Source organism: Coffea arabica, chromosome 7e (genome assembly GCF_036785885.1).
Source record: "Coffea arabica cultivar ET-39 chromosome 7e, Coffea Arabica ET-39 HiFi, whole genome shotgun sequence".
In the NCBI taxonomy this organism is placed as follows: Eukaryota; Viridiplantae; Streptophyta; class Magnoliopsida; order Gentianales; family Rubiaceae; genus Coffea; species Coffea arabica.
The window spans coordinates 30,608,501-30,622,563 of record NC_092323.1 but is presented as its reverse complement, the minus strand read 5'-3'; positions in this window follow the sequence as shown (position 1 = coordinate 30,622,563).

Here is a 14,063-nt window from a genome sequence, read left to right as displayed (position 1 = left end):
AGAAAAATCTTGAATCTGATTGTGCAAGGTAGTATAATTCGACCCTAGTTGTTGCTGATTTGGCACTACTTGCCCATCTGGAGATAGAACAATGAGCCATTCATGTTGCGCTTCCGTGGAAGGATGAACCAGTGAGGTAAAAACAACATTCGGGTCTTGATTGACACACTTGTCTGCATCACCCAACATAAGTGGCAGCAATGAAGTGAAGGTCACACTCCAGACGAGTCACTTGAATTTGCGCCAGTTTGAGTTGATACAATGATCTCATGGTGACCAGCTTTTGGATGTATGAATATGCATGGAAGATTACAAGCAGCTGGCACAAGCATGAAACCAGGTTGCAACTCTTTAATCAAAGCTGGAAAATTTCGAGCAGCCTTACAACCTACAAAAACAAAATGAGTCTCAGCTTGTTTTGAACCAGAAATTGGATACATAAGCAATGGAACGTCATTAATTAAGTGGTAAGAAGGTGTAGAATAAGAGTTAAATGCAAAAACTCCCCGTGACACGTGATTCCTTCCATCAATCGATTCAACTTGAGACTGCATTGATGGCTCTTTACATTTTCCTTCAAAATCTGCATAGGAAATACATGTGTGAGGATGGAAATAATGCTCAAAAGAAGGTAAAGATGATGAATGAACCATGGGTAACAAACAAGAATAGAAATATGGAGTTCGAATTAATTCTCCATTGGTGCGGACAGATTCGGGTTGTTCCATGAAGTGATACCAAATAGATCTATCTCCTAGAAGACAAACTCCATGGAAGCTAGTGAATTGTACAAGCAACTTTGGAATGGAACATTGCATGACTAACTTCACTCGACTTCGCTCAATCTGTACAAAAGCAGAAACACTAAACAAGGCAAAAGTTAAGTTCGTTAGGAAAACTATAAACACTCGCCTTCCCATGCACAATCAGCTCACTTGATGCTTCACTCATCTCCTCAGATTTTTTTACCTCTTTTTCAATCTCACATTCCTCAACTTTTACCTCAAGTGCACTCTCACCACCATACTCAACTCGCTCTTTTTCAAGTTTTTGTTGGAGGAGAGTTGTTGACATGTCTCCTGCACTCAACTAACTCCTTCATCTATGGATAAAGTATTTGCATGCTTTGTTGTCGAATGAACCTCCTCCCTTCTCCTTGAATATAATGACTTTGAAGAGGTAGGTTGGACGTCAGGATGAAATTGTGGGGAACCCCTCCTCTTGACATCCTTATTCACCATTCGGTCAAGGCGTCTATAAAGAGGCTCGAAAGCTTCATCCAAACTCTGCTTGAATTCTTCCATCATGGCCACCATGTGTAGTTTAAAGTCCATTGTTTGGTCACCAACTCCACTAGACATGCTTAGGTAAACCTGCAAAAGAAAATAAGCAAACGACCTCTTCTCTCCTTCTTTTTTTTTTGGTACAATGTATAGGTCACTCACGCTTGTGTTTCACTCAAGTGTATCACTCTCTAATAGTCTCACCAAGCAATTCCTTGGCTTGCTAGTTGCTCGGGTTGAACAAATTAGGCGTCACCGCAAGGTACGTTCTTGACTAGTCAACAAGTGACACAAGATAGCAGCAAGGAATGGAGGTGAATGAAGGCCTAGACGCGATCTAAAACTCAGATTAGGACTAATGACTGAAAAAGAAGGCAAGACAAAATGCCTTCAAGGCTGAATTTTTGAAAATCCTAGAAGTACTCTACCCGACAACCCAAAATTCTGGAATTTGCGGAGCGTGCTGGTCCTCGGCCTTTTGGTCGGGGGTTTGGTGGTATTTTGGTGTTGCTTTGGTGTTATAGTCAATCAGGTCTTCGACCTCCGCTGAGCTGTCGAGGGTCTCGCTGCCCGGTCGCGGAAGCAACTTAGGATCTTAGAGGACACGTTACGGAATCGACGGAGTTGAACCCAAACTCGGACCACTCAAGAACGAATTCAACGGCAGAGGATGCCACAATCAAGTGTGTTTGCTTGATTGATAAGTCAATAAACAACCTAGGAACCACACTAGGATGTTCAACTTAGCTTTCACAAGCTAGAGGAATTTGGCTTAATGGAAGACGAAATTCTGGAATTTTATTAATAGCATCGCAAAAACTAAATGTACCATCAGCATTAGGGCTATTTATAGCCTTGACTAAACCTAATAAAGCTTGGAAAGCATGAAGGGAAAATCGGCCAGCCCATTGGGTCTCTCTTGGCCGAAAGCTAACCTACTAATTAACTAGCTTAATGACTAGCTAAAGTACTATTGGACCTAAGGCCCACATGGCCGAAGCTAAGCTCAACAAGAGCTACTTAATCGAGGCCCAATCCTCCCTTTGAGGCTTGCTCATTCGTATCATTCCCCTCCTCTTGAAAAGGATTTGTCCTTAAATCTTGGGAAAAAGTGGTACTCCATGCAATGTGGGAGCGAGATGAATGAGCACCAGCCACGTCACATGTCGCTTGGACAACCTCATGATGCTCTTGAACAAGGACATTCGCCAAGACAAGAAACACCTTGTATAAAGCTTGTGAAAATTCCATGTAGCACTCCAAAACTCTCTCATCAACCCTTGGTCGTTTGCATGTCAAATTCAAACCCATAAAACAAATCACACAATTAGTATATGTAGGGTTAATACTACTTGACAACTTACGTTTCACATGCACTAGATAGGGATCTTCATGATGACTCTCATTCAGCTTAGAAAAATCTTGAATCTGATTGTGCAAGGTAGTATAATTCGACCCTAGTTGTTGCTGATTTGGCACTACTTGCCCATCTGGAGATAGAACAATGAGCCATTCATGTTGCGCTTCCGTGGAAGGATGAACCAGTGAGGTAAAAACAACATTCGGGTCTTGATTGACACACTTGTCTGCATCACCCAACATAAGTGGCAGCAATGAAGTGAAGGTCACACTCCAGACGAGTCACTTGAATTTGCGCCAGTTTGAGTTGATACAATGATCTCATGGTGACCAGCTTTTGGATGTATGAATATGCATGGAAGATTACAAGCAGCTGGCACAAGCATGAAACCAGGTTGCAACTCTTTAATCAAAGCTGGAAAATTTCGAGCAGCCTTACAACCTACAAAAACAAAATGAGTCTCAGCTTGTTTTGAACCAGAAATTGGATACATAAGCAATGGAACGTCATTAATTAAGTGGTAAGAAGGTGTAGAATAAGAGTTAAATGCAAAAACTCCCCGTGACACGTGATTCCTTCCATCAATCGATTCAACTTGAGACTGCATTGATGGCTCTTTACATTTTCCTTCAAAATCTGCATAGGAAATACATGTGTGAGGATGGAAATAATGCTCAAAAGAAGGTAAAGATGATGAATGAACCATGGGTAACAAACAAGAATAGAAATATGGAGTTCGAATTAATTCTCCATTGGTGCGGACAGATTCGGGTTGTTCCATGAAGTGATACCAAATAGATCTATCTCCTAGAAGACAAACTCCATGGAAGCTAGTGAATTGTACAAGCAACTTTGGAATGGAACATTGCATGACTAACTTCACTCGACTTCGCTCAATCTGTACAAAAGCAGAAACACTAAACAAGGCAAAAGTTAAGTTCGTTAGGAAAACTATAAACACTCGCCTTCCCATGCACAATCAGCTCACTTGATGCTTCACTCATCTCCTCAGATTTTTTTACCTCTTTTTCAATCTCACATTCCTCAACTTTTACCTCAAGTGCACTCTCACCACCATACTCAACTCGCTCTTTTTCAAGTTTTTGTTGGAGGAGAGTTGTTGACATGTCTCCTGCACTCAACTAACTCCTTCATCTATGGATAAAGTATTTGCATGCTTTGTTGTCGAATGAACCTCCTCCCTTCTCCTTGAATATAATGACTTTGAAGAGGTAGGTTGGACGTCAGGATGAAATTGTGGGGAACCCCTCCTCTTGACATCCTTATTCACCATTCGGTCAAGGCGTCTATGAAGAGGCTCGAAAGCTTCATCCAAACTCTGCTTGAATTCTTCCATCATGGCCACCATGTGTAGTTTAAAGTCCATTGTTTGGTCACCAACTCCACTAGACATGCTTAGGTAAACCTGCAAAAGAAAATAAGCAAACGACCTCTTCTCTCCTTCTTTTTTTTTTGGTACAATGTATAGGTCACTCACGCTTGTGTTTCACTCAAGTGTATCACTCTCTAATAGTCTCACCAAGCAATTCCTTGGCTTGCTAGTTGCTCGGGTTGAACAAATTAGGCGTCACCGCAAGGTACGTTCTTGACTAGTCAACAAGTGACACAAGATAGCAGCAAGGAATGGAGGTGAATGAAGGCCTAGACGCGATCTAAAACTCAGATTAGGACTAATGACTGAAAAAGAAGGCAAGACAAAATGCCTTCAAGGCTGAATTTTTGAAAATCCTAGAAGTACTCTACCCGACAACCCAAAATTCTGGAATTTGCGGAGCGTGCTGGTCCTCGGCCTTTTGGTCGGGGGTTTGGTGGTATTTTGGTGTTGCTTTGGTGTTATAGTCAATCAGGTCTTCGACCTCCGCTGAGCTGTCGAGGGTCTCGCTGCCCGGTCGCGGAAGCAACTTAGGATCTTAGAGGACACGTTACGAAATCGACGGAGTTGAACCCAAACTCGGACCACTCAAGAACGAATTCAACGGCAGAGGATGCCACAATCAAGTGTGTTTGCTTGATTGATAAGTCAATAAACAACCTAGGAACCACACTAGGATGTTCAACTTAGCTTTCACAAGCTAGAGGAATTTGGCTTAATGGAAGACGAAATTCTGGAATTTTATTAATAGCATCGCAAAAACTAAATGTACCATCAGCATTAGGGCTATTTATAGCCTTGACTAAACCTAATAAAGCTTGGAAAGCATGAAGGGAAAATCGGCCAGCCCATTGGGTCTCTCTTGGCCGAAAGCTAACCTACTAATTAACTAGCTTAATGACTAGCTAAAGTACTATTGGACCTAAGGCCCACATGGCCGAAGCTAAGCTCAACAAGAGCTACTTAATCGAGGCCCAATCCTCCCTTTGAGGCTTGCTCATTCGTATCATTCCCCTCCTCTTGAAAAGGATTTGTCCTTAAATCTTGGGAAAAAGTGGTACTCCATGCAATGTGGGAGCGAGATGAATGAGCACCAGCCACATCACATGTCGCTTGGACAACCTCATGATGCTCTTGAACAAGGACATTCGCCAAGACAAGAAACACCTTGTATAAAGCTTGTGAAAATTCCATGTAGCACTCCAAAACTCTCTCATCAACCCTTGGTCGTTTGCATGTCAAATTCAAACCCATAAAACAAATCACACAATTAGTATATGTAGGGTTAATACTACTTGACAACTTACGTTTCACATGCACTAGATAGGGATCTTCATGATGACTCTCATTCAGCTTAGAAAAATCTTGAATCTGATTGTGCAAGGTAGTATAATTCGACCCTAGTTGTTGCTGATTTGGCACTACTTGCCCATCTGGAGATAGAACAATGAGCCATTCATGTTGCGCTTCCGTGGAAGGATGAACCAGTGAGGTAAAAACAACATTCGGGTCTTGATTGACACACTTGTCTGCATCACCCAACATAAGTGGCAGCAATGAAGTGAAGGTCACACTCCAGACGAGTCACTTGAATTTGCGCCAGTTTGAGTTGATACAATGATCTCATGGTGACCAGCTTTTGGATGTATGAATATGCATGGAAGATTACAAGCAGCTGGCACAAGCATGAAACCAGGTTGCAACTCTTTAATCAAAGCTGGAAAATTTCGAGCAGCCTTACAACCTACAAAAACAAAATGAGTCTCAGCTTGTTTTGAACCAGAAATTGGATACATAAGCAATGGAACGTCATTAATTAAGTGGTAAGAAGGTGTAGAATAAGAGTTAAATGCAAAAACTCCCCGTGACACGTGATTCCTTCCATCAATCGATTCAACTTGAGACTGCATTGATGGCTCTTTACATTTTCCTTCAAAATCTGCATAGGAAATACATGTGTGAGGATGGAAATAATGCTCAAAAGAAGGTAAAGATGATGAATGAACCATGGGTAACAAACAAGAATAGAAATATGGAGTTCGAATTAATTCTCCATTGGTGCGGACAGATTCGGGTTGTTCCATGAAGTGATACCAAATAGATCTATCTCCTAGAAGACAAACTCCATGGAAGCTAGTGAATTGTACAAGCAACTTTGGAATGGAACATTGCATGACTAACTTCACTCGACTTCGCTCAATCTGTACAAAAGCAGAAACACTAAACAAGGCAAAAGTTAAGTTCGTTAGGAAAACTATAAACACTCGCCTTCCCATGCACAATCAGCTCACTTGATGCTTCACTCATCTCCTCAGATTTTTTTACCTCTTTTTCAATCTCACATTCCTCAACTTTTACCTCAAGTGCACTCTCACCACCATACTCAACTCGCTCTTTTTCAAGTTTTTGTTGGAGGAGAGTTGTTGACATGTCTCCTGCACTCAACTAACTCCTTCATCTATGGATAAAGTATTTGCATGCTTTGTTGTCGAATGAACCTCCTCCCTTCTCCTTGAATATAATGACTTTGAAGAGGTAGGTTGGACGTCAGGATGAAATTGTGGGGAACCCCTCCTCTTGACATCCTTATTCACCATTCGGTCAAGGCGTCTATGAAGAGGCTCGAAAGCTTCATCCAAACTCTGCTTGAATTCTTCCATCATGGCCACCATGTGTAGTTTAAAGTCCATTGTTTGGTCACCAACTCCACTAGACATGCTTAGGTAAACCTGCAAAAGAAAATAAGCAAACGACCTCTTCTCTCCTTCTTTTTTTTTTGGTACAATGTATAGGTCACTCACGCTTGTGTTTCACTCAAGTGTATCACTCTCTAATAGTCTCACCAAGCAATTCCTTGGCTTGCTAGTTGCTCGGGTTGAACAAATTAGGCGTCACCGCAAGGTACGTTCTTGACTAGTCAACAAGTGACACAAGATAGCAGCAAGGAATGGAGGTGAATGAAGGCCTAGACGCGATCTAAAACTCAGATTAGGACTAATGACTGAAAAAGAAGGCAAGACAAAATGCCTTCAAGGCTGAATTTTTGAAAATCCTAGAAGTACTCTACCCGACAACCCAAAATTCTGGAATTTGCGGAGCGTGCTGGTCCTCGGCCTTTTGGTCGGGGGTTTGGTGGTATTTTGGTGTTGCTTTGGTGTTATAGTCAATCAGGTCTTCGACCTCCGCTGAGCTGTCGAGGGTCTCGCTGCCCGGTCGCGGAAGCAACTTAGGATCTTAGAGGACACGTTACGGAATCGACGGAGTTGAACCCAAACTCGGACCACTCAAGAACGAATTCAACGGCAGAGGATGCCACAATCAAGTGTGTTTGCTTGATTGATAAGTCAATAAACAACCTAGGAACCACACTAGGATGTTCAACTTAGCTTTCACAAGCTAGAGGAATTTGGCTTAATGGAAGACGAAATTCTGGAATTTTATTAATAGCATCGCAAAAACTAAATGTACCATCAGCATTAGGGCTATTTATAGCCTTGACTAAACCTAATAAAGCTTGGAAAGCATGAAGGGAAAATCGGCCAGCCCATTGGGTCTCTCTTGGCCGAAAGCTAACCTACTAATTAACTAGCTTAATGACTAGCTAAAGTACTATTGGACCTAAGGCCCACATGGCCGAAGCTAAGCTCAACAAGAGCTACTTAATCGAGGCCCAATCCTCCCTTTGAGGTTTGCTCATTCGTATCATTCCCCTCCTCTTGAAAAGGATTTGTCCTTAAATCTTGGGAAAAAGTGGTACTCCATGCAATGTGGGAGCGAGATGAATGAGCACCAGCCATGTCACATGTCGCTTGGACAACCTCATGATGCTCTTGAACAAGGACATTCGCCAAGACAAGAAACACCTTGTATAAAGCTTGTGAAAATTCCATGTAGCACTCCAAAACTCTCTCATCAACCCTTGGTCGTTTGCATGTCAAATTCAAACCCATAAAACAAATCACACAATTAGTATATGTAGGGTTAATACTACTTGACAACTTACGTTTCACATGCACTAGATAGGGATCTTCATGATGACTCTCATTCAGCTTAGAAAAATCTTGAATCTGATTGTGCAAGGTAGTATAATTCGACCCTAGTTGTTGCTGATTTGGCACTACTTGCCCATCTGGAGATAGAACAATGAGCCATTCATGTTGCGCTTCCGTGGAAGGATGAACCAGTGAGGTAAAAACAACATTCGGGTCTTGATTGACACACTTGTCTGCATCACCCAACATAAGTGGCAGCAATGAAGTGAAGGTCACACTCCAGACGAGTCACTTGAATTTGCGCCAGTTTGAGTTGATACAATGATCTCATGGTGACCAGCTTTTGGATGTATGAATATGCATGGAAGATTACAAGCAGCTGGCACAAGCATGAAACCAGGTTGCAACTCTTTAATCAAAGCTGGAAAATTTCGAGCAGCCTTACAACCTACAAAAACAAAATGAGTCTCAGCTTGTTTTGAACCAGAAATTGGATACATAAGCAATGGAACGTCATTAATTAAGTGGTAAGAAGGTGTAGAATAAGAGTTAAATGCAAAAACTCCCCGTGACACGTGATTCCTTCCATCAATCGATTCAACTTGAGACTGCATTGATGGCTCTTTACATTTTCCTTCAAAATCTGCATAGGAAATACATGTGTGAGGATGGAAATAATGCTCAAAAGAAGGTAAAGATGATGAATGAACCATAGGTAACAAACAAGAATAGAAATATGGAGTTCGAATTAATTCTCCATTGGTGCGGACAGATTCGGGTTGTTCCATGAAGTGATACCAAATAGATCTATCTCCTAGAAGACAAACTCCATGGAAGCTAGTGAATTGTACAAGCAACTTTGGAATGGAACATTGCATGACTAACTTCACTCGACTTCGCTCAATCCGTACAAAAGCAGAAACACTAAACAAGGCAAAGTTAAGTTCGTTAGGAAAACTATAAACACTCGCCTTCCCATGCACAATCAGCTCACTTGATGCTTCACTCATCTCCTCAGATTTTTTTACCTCTTTTTCAATCTCACATTCCTCAACTTTTACCTCAAGTGCACTCTCACCACCATACTCAACTCGCTCTTTTTCAAGTTTTTGTTGGAGGAGAGTTGTTGACATGTCTCCTGCACTCAACTAACTCCTTCATCTATGGATAAAGTATTTGCATGCTTTGTTGTCGAATGAACCTCCTCCCTTCTCCTTGAATATAATGACTTTGAAGAGGTAGGTTGGACGTCAGGATGAAATTGTGGGGAACCCCTCCTCTTGACATCCTTATTCACCAGTCGGTCAAGGCGTCTATGAAGAGGCTCGAAAGCTTCATCCAAACTCTGCTTGAATTCTTCCATCATGGCCACCATGTGTAGTTTAAAGTCCATTGTTTGGTCACCAACTCCACTAGACATGCTTAGGTAAACCTGCAAAAGAAAATAAGCAAACGACCTCTTCTCTCCTTCTTTTTTTTTTGGTACAATGTATAGGTCACTCACGCTTGTGTTTCACTCAAGTGTATCACTCTCTAATAGTCTCACCAAGCAATTCCTTGGCTTGCTAGTTGCTCGGGTTGAACAAATTAGGCGTCACCGCAAGGTACGTTCTTGACTAGTCAACAAGTGACACAAGATAGCAGCAAGGAATGGAGGTGAATGAAGGCCTAGACGCGATCTAAAACTCAGATTAGGACTAATGACTGAAAAAGAAGGCAAGACAAAATGCCTTCAAGGCTGAATTTTTGAAAATCCTAGAAGTACTCTACCCGACAACCCAAAATTCTGGAATTTGCGGAGCGTGCTGGTCCTCGGCCTTTTGGTCGGGGGTTTGGTGGTATTTTGGTGTTGCTTTGGTGTTATAGTCAATCAGGTCTTCGACCTCCGCTGAGCTGTCGAGGGTCTCGCTGCCCGGTCGCGGAAGCAACTTAGGATCTTAGAGGACACGTTACGGAATCGACGGAGTTGAACCCAAACTCGGACCACTCAAGAACGAATTCAACGGCAGAGGATGCCACAATCAAGTGTGTTTGCTTGATTGATAAGTCAATAAACAACCTAGGAACCACACTAGGATGTTCAACTTAGCTTTCACAAGCTAGAGGAATTTGGCTTAATGGAAGACGAAATTCTGGAATTTTATTAATAGCATCGCAAAAACTAAATGTACCATCAGCATTAGGGCTATTTATAGCCTTGACTAAACCTAATAAAGCTTGGAAAGCATGAAGGGAAAATCGGCCAGCCCATTGGGTCTCTCTTGGCCGAAAGCTAACCTACTAATTAACTAGCTTAATGACTAGCTAAAGTACTATTGGACCTAAGGCCCACATGGCCGAAGCTAAGCTCAACAAGAGCTACTTAATCGAGGCCCAATCCTCCCTTTGAGGTTTGCTCATTCGTATCATTCCCCTCCTCTTGAAAAGGATTTGTCCTTAAATCTTGGGAAAAAGTGGTACTCCATGCAATGTGGGAGCGAGATGAATGAGCACCAGCCACGTCACATGTCGCTTGGACAACCTCATGATGCTCTTGAACAAGGACATTCGCCAAGACAAGAAACACCTTGTATAAAGCTTGTGAAAATTCCATGTAGCACTCCAAAACTCTCTCATCAACCCTTGGTCGTTTGCATGTCAAATTCAAACCCATAAAACAAATCACACAATTAGTATATGTAGGGTTAATACTACTTGACAACTTACGTTTCACATGCACTAGATAGGGATCTTCATGATGACTCTCATTCAGCTTAGAAAAATCTTGAATCTGATTGTGCAAGGTAGTATAATTCGACCCTAGTTGTTGCTGATTTGGCACTACTTGCCCATCTGGAGATAGAACAATGAGCCATTCATGTTGCGCTTCCGTGGAAGGATGAACCAGTGAGGTAAAAACAACATTCGGGTCTTGATTGACACACTTGTCTGCATCACCCAACATAAGTGGCAGCAATGAAGTGAAGGTCACACTCCAGACGAGTCACTTGAATTTGCGCCAGTTTGAGTTGATACAATGATCTCATGGTGACCAGCTTTTGGATGTATGAATATGCATGGAAGATTACAAGCAGCTGGCACAAGCATGAAACCAGGTTGCAACTCTTTAATCAAAGCTGGAAAATTTCGAGCAGCCTTACAACCTACAAAAACAAAATGAGTCTCAGCTTGTTTTGAACCAGAAATTGGATACATAAGCAATGGAACGTCATTAATTAAGTGGTAAGAAGGTGTAGAATAAGAGTTAAATGCAAAAACTCCCCGTGACACGTGATTCCTTCCATCAATCGATTCAACTTGAGACTGCATTGATGGCTCTTTACATTTTCCTTCAAAATCTGCATAGGAAATACATGTGTGAGGATGGAAATAATGCTCAAAAGAAGGTAAAGATGATGAATGAACCATAGGTAACAAACAAGAATAGAAATATGGAGTTCGAATTAATTCTCCATTGGTGCGGACAGATTCGGGTTGTTCCATGAAGTGATACCAAATAGATCTATCTCCTAGAAGACAAACTCCATGGAAGCTAGTGAATTGTACAAGCAACTTTGGAATGGAACATTGCATGACTAACTTCACTCGACTTCGCTCAATCCGTACAAAAGCAGAAACACTAAACAAGGCAAAGTTAAGTTCGTTAGGAAAACTATAAACACTCGCCTTCCCATGCACAATCAGCTCACTTGATGCTTCACTCATCTCCTCAGATTTTTTTACCTCTTTTTCAATCTCACATTCCTCAACTTTTACCTCAAGTGCACTCTCACCACCATACTCAACTCGCTCTTTTTCAAGTTTTTGTTGGAGGAGAGTTGTTGACATGTCTCCTGCACTCAACTAACTCCTTCATCTATGGATAAAGTATTTGCATGCTTTGTTGTCGAATGAACCTCCTCCCTTCTCCTTGAATATAATGACTTTGAAGAGGTAGGTTGGACGTCAGGATGAAATTGTGGCGAACCCCTCCTCTTGACATCCTTATTCACCATTCGGTCAAGGCGTCTATGAAGAGGCTCGAAAGCTTCATCCAAACTCTGCTTGAATTCTTCCAACATGGCCACCATGTGTAGTTTAAAGTCCATTGTTTGGTCACCAACTCCACTAGACATGCTTAGGTAAACCTGCAAAAGAAAATAAGCAAACGACTTCTTCTCTCCTTCTTTTTTTTTGGTACAATGTATAGGTCACTCACGCTTGTGTTTCACTCAAGTGTATCACTCTCTAATAGTCTCACCAAGCAATTCCTTGGCTTGCTAGTTGCTCGGGTTGAACAAATTAGGCGTCACCGCAAGGTACGTTCTTGACTAGTCAACAAGTGACACAAGACAGCAGCGAGGAATGGAGGTGAACGAAGGCCTAGACGCGATCTAAAACTCAGATTAGGACTAATGACTGAAAAAGAAGGCAAGACAAAATGCCTTCAAGGCTGAATTTTTGAAAATCCTAGAAGTACACTACCCGACAACCCAAAATTCTGGAATTTGCGGAAAGCAATGGAACGTCATTAATTAAGTGGTAAGAAGGTGTAGAATAAGAGTTAAATGCAAAAACTCCCTGTGACACGCGATTCCTTCCATCAATCGATTCAACTTGAGACTGCATTGATGGCTCTTTACATTTTCCTTCAAAATCTGCATAGGAAATACATGTGTGAGGATGGAAATAATGCTCAAAAGAAGGTAAAGATGATGAATGAACCATGGGTAACAAACAAGAATAGAAATATGGAGTTCGAATTAATTCTCCATTGGTGCGGACAGATTCGGGTTGTTCCATGAAGTGATACCAAATAGATCTATCTCCTAGAAGACAAACTCCATGGAAGCTAGTGAATTGTACAAGCAACTTTGGAATGGAACATTGCATGACTAACTTCACTCGACTTCGCTCAATCCGTACAAAAGCAGAAACACTAAACAAGGCAAAGTTAAGTTCGTTAGGAAAACTATAAACACTCGCCTTCCCATGCACAATCAGCTCACTTGATGCTTCACTCATCTCCTCAGATTTTTTTACCTCTTTTTCAATCTCACATTCCTCAACTTTTACCTCAAGTGCACTCTCACCACCATACTCAACTCGCTCTTTTTCAAGTTTTTGTTGGAGGAGAGTTGTTGACATGTCTCCTGCACTCAACTAACTCCTTCATCTATGGATAAAGTATTTGCATGCTTTGTTGTCGAATGAACCTCCTCCCTTCTCCTTGAATATAATGACTTTGAAGAGGTAGGTTGGACGTCAGGATGAAATTGTGGGGAACCCCTCCTCTTGACATCCTTATTCACCATTCGGTCAAGGCGTCTATGAAGAGGCTCGAAAGCTTCATCCAAACTCTGCTTGAATTCTTCCATCATGGCCACCATGTGTAGTTTAAAGTCCATTGTTTGGTCACCAACTCCACTAGACATGCTTAGGTAAACCTGCAAAAGAAAATAAGCAAACGACTTCTTCTCTCCTTCTTTTTTTTTTGGTACAATGTATAGGTCACTCACGCTTGTGTTTCACTCAAGTGTATCACTCTCTAATAGTCTCACCAAGCAATTCCTTGGCTTGCTAGTTGCTCGGGTTGGACAAATTAGGCGTCACCGCAAGGTACGTTCTTGACTAGTCAACAAGTGACACAAGATAGCAGCAAGGAATGGAGGTGAATGAAGGCCTAGACGCGATCTAAAACTCAGATTAGGACTAATGACTGAAAAAGAAGGCAAGACAAAATGCCTTCAAGGCTGAATTTTTGAAAATCCTAGAAGTACTCTACCCGACAACCCAAAATTCTGGAATTTGCGGAGCGTGCTGGTCCTCGGCCTTTTGGTCGGGGGTTTGGTGGTATTTTGGTGTTGCTTTGGTGTTAGTCAATCAGGTCTTCGACCTCCGCTGAGCTGTCGAGGGTCTCGCTGCCCGGTCGCGGAAGCAACTTAGGATCTTAGAGGACACGTTACGGAATCGACGGAGTTGAACCCAAACTCGGACCACTCAAGAACGAATTCAACGGCAGAGGATGCCACAATCAAGTGTGTTTGCTTGATTGA